The sequence below is a fragment of the Scatophagus argus genome, unplaced genomic scaffold, assembly GCF_020382885.2.
Source record: "Scatophagus argus isolate fScaArg1 unplaced genomic scaffold, fScaArg1.pri scaffold_36_ctg1, whole genome shotgun sequence".
NCBI classification, from domain to species: Eukaryota; Metazoa; Chordata; class Actinopteri; family Scatophagidae; genus Scatophagus; species Scatophagus argus.
In genome coordinates, this window is record NW_025421236.1 from 11030 (window position 1) to 14806 (window position 3777).

Consider the following 3777-nt stretch of genomic DNA (forward strand, 5'->3'; position numbering starts at 1 on the left):
CATAGAAATGAACCACGATTTGGAATTTGCTGTATCTCCGGAACCGTATGTCGTACAAACTCGGGGGTGGTACCGTTGGAAAGGGCATGGCCACATTTCGGGGGGGGGGGGGGGTAGGATTTGGTTTCATCTCTCTACCACCTTCCTAGCCCAAGTTATTCCAGTGAAAGTGGTTGGCAAATTTTGCGATCCTGCTTTTATCCCCTTAGTCCTAATCTAATATTAAATAGTACATTTCATCTATTAATAAATAACAAAGGCGAAATTACACAAATAAATAAATGAATTAATTAATTAATAAGTTAAAAAGGTAAACATAACCAAACAATGGGTTATGATGATGAGGGTTGGACCGTGGTCCGCTACGGCAGGAGGCGCCAGCGGAACCACCAATGGAGTGGCGGCCTCGGCCAGAGGAAGGACCGTGCACCTCCCTACCCTTTTAGGGTACGGGCACAACCCTTTCCTCCTAACCCTTCACTCCTTGACTGCTGAAAATGCTTCCTCACTGTATTGCTTTTGTGAAACACAACATTTTTTGAATGAGCTGTCAAAATGCATGCTGTTTCTGGGCTTAAAAAGACACGCTGCATCTGTAAATCATGAAAAACAGATACAAATAAAAGCTCAAGTATATTGTAGCTCGTAGCTTATCTAGCTGTAATTTCCAGAGTTGTTAAATTGGTGTGTTCTTACATCAGCAGGGACTTTCACTTCAATCTTGTCCGTCTGGTGTAAAGGGTCAAATAAACATTATACTGACTTCAAAGTAAGAACATTTATCATTTAACAATGTTAACATTTTCAGATCAGTTTCACTAATGTAATTTTGACTGACATGCACAGAAAATTCCTTTGATCACTTATACAAAATGGCCGAACTTCAGTTTCTAAATATAAGTCATTTTATTGACACAGTTTTAATTATTTGAATACATATATTGTCAAATATAGGTGCCTTCAGAGTGACAAGATCCAGTGTAACGCTGGCTGTATTCAGTGGTAGGACTCGAGATGGGCTCATCAGTGCTTTCTCATCCTGTAAATTTAACAACATAAATGTAATAATCTTAACAAAAAACATACTGTAATGACATTTATTGTTTACAAATAAATAGAGTTATCAAAAAATGAACTTCAATTCCCAATTTGCAGGTCTTTTCTCAATCAGGTTTTTTTTGTGTGTGGTGACTTCTTAGCAATTTGAGAACACCTCCAGTGGCAAAGACTCAATACTTTTTCTGTAAATGGGCCTCCACGACCATAAGTTTGTTTACTGCTGCTTCATGTGACCTTGCTAAAAACTGACCGAGCCTCACCAACCTGTTCTTGCATCATGTCTTCCTTTCTCTGGTTCTCTTTTGAATCTTCTCTTTCATTTGGTACATATTTCCCTGACTTGATCACATCATTATTAGATGAGCTCTCCATCTGTTTCTAAAAACCATAGACATATTTTGCTCAATTTGGATAGAGAGATTCTGGTATGCGTGTCAGCACTGGAACTGATGACCAGTCTCACCCAGCGTTTCAGGATGGGCCGCTTAACCTCCCAATCGTATGTCCCATCTCCTTCAGACGAGCTCTCTATCTGTTTCTAAAAACCATCAAGATTTATTTTACTCATTTTAGATTGAGAAATTTTCATAAGGCCTCAAAAACTGATGACAACTCTAACCTGTCTTTGCAGGACATAGTGCTTCACTCTCTTTTTCTTAGGCAGGTTGGAAACCCTTCATGTAACTTCTTCCTCAGACTCTTCTGAATCGCCATCTGAGTCATTCTGCGTTGGTTTCCAGTCACCTGTCCCATCCTCTCCAGATGAGCTCTCCATGAGTTTCTAGAGAAGATAAAAACATATTCTGATATATTCTGAACGGAAAGATCATATCTCATATCTGCGGAAGTACTGAACTCTCACTCCTCTTTGCAGGACGGGGCACTCAACCCCATGATGGTCCATCCCATCATCCTCTTTGAAGGACACTGTCTTCTGTTTATAGAAAAGGGAAAGGACAAAAAAAAACATTTGTCATGATTGAAAGCTCATGAAATGATCCAAACAACCCTCTACTTTTTTCTGCTGGTTTGGGGGCAAGATTTTTCTGCGCAATTGGTAAGTTATTTGTGCCATGGTGTCATCCTCCTCTTCTGAATTCTCTGCTGTTTGATCCAGTGCTGTTTTTACATCACCTGCACCCTCCTCTTCAGCTGTTCTCACCATCTGCTTATAGAAAAGAAACAAGCATATTTTCATCATTTTGGATTGAATCCCAACGCTTACCTGTTGCTTTGACAATACCAGCACCTTTTTTCTGTGCTGCTGGTACAGCCTTCTCCTCACAGGTTCATCTGGTCCCGATGACTCCTGCTCCTCCTCTTTTATTGCTGCATATGTTGATATTGCTCGTGTGGTCAATGCTCTGCTCCGGAGTGTGACCTCTGCTGGATCCTCCGCTGGGTGAAGGAAAAGGTAGAATAAATACCAGTTGATGTATACTACAACATTGGAAGAATATGTTTGGTATTAATTAAGTTATTTTTTTAAAGAACCTTGGTAAAATCTTTTGGCTGTGTTAGCATCATGACACATAAATGCTGCCACTCTCTGGTAGGTTTCGCGTCCCAGCTGCCGGTTAGCCTAAAGGAGTAGGTATGAAAAAAACAAACACTAAATAAAAACACACAAAACTATAATGCACTCAACCTTTCAATATAACTCATTGAAAAATGCAAGAATGTGAATGTGGGGGCAGTCCCTAAATTCATCTCTTCCCAGGCCTTCTTGAAATATTCAGGCAGCTTATCAAGGACACCCCCATTGGCATTGTGGAAAAAAGTAGATGCCTGTGAGCCTCCTTTAATCTCTCTGCGAAGTCGGTTTTAACGGCGCAACCAGTCATGCTCGTTCTTAGAGTATACGGCTGCTGATCCAAAATACCTTTGGGTTTTGTGCTGTTCCACCTATTAAATCAAAATAAAGTTTTTCTGTTTGACCACCTTCCTTAGTTTTTTCTGCTGTCTCAACCTCTTCGGCTGTCATGTAGATGACAACACCCTTTCGGTGGCCAGCTATTGCTATAATGTAACCACCAAGCAGTCCAAAGAATAATTTTATTTTTATTTGGATCTCTGGTTGCTTTTCAATGTCTCCTGTAAAAGCCAGGAAAGAACACTGTATATATCAACCACACAGTAGTCTTGTCCCCCCCATCCAAGAACCACTAAGACATCTTAATCATTACACCAGCACATACCTAAAATGTAAAAATCTACAGGGCTCTATCTTAACTTAGAGCTGATTCTGTGTCGCTCTCAAGAAAAATATAGAAATGTTTTACAGATCAACTAATTGCAGTGAGCAGTGATCCATACCCAGTGCATCAGCAATCTTCTGAGGAGCCTTTTCAATAAACAAAGCATGCTTCTTTGCTTTGACAAGTCTATCTGAAAACAATTTTAATACAATTCATTAAACACTTTTCCAAGCTTTAATGATGTGATGCATGGGAGTGGAGATTTGCATCTATAACTTACCAGACTTAGATCTAATAAATCTAAATTCCTCAACCAGTTTTACTGAAGAGACAAACATAAATCAAATCAAATATACTGTCATAGCCTACATTACTCATTCTGGCTGGATTTGGCTCTTTAGGAGATGCTACTGTTGTGTCACAGGCAACCTCAAGGTCAGTGGCAGAAGGAGGCTGCACATTTCGGCTGGCGTGGTCACAGGAAGCCTTGGTGGCAGAAGGAGATTGCATATTTGGGATG

General features: G+C 40.1%; 1 long non-coding RNA gene across 1 annotated transcript; it reads right to left on the reverse strand.

Moving 5' to 3' along the window:
- Nucleotides 1-948: 948 nt before the first annotated feature.
- LOC124055968 lies at nucleotides 949-1615 on the reverse strand. The gene is made up of 3 exons (XR_006842902.1): nucleotides 1523-1615; nucleotides 1324-1437; nucleotides 949-1039 (listed from the first exon to the last, which is right to left on the reverse strand). It is a non-coding gene; the product is annotated as an uncharacterized LOC124055968 (long non-coding RNA).
- Nucleotides 1616-3777: the final 2162 nt, after the last annotated feature.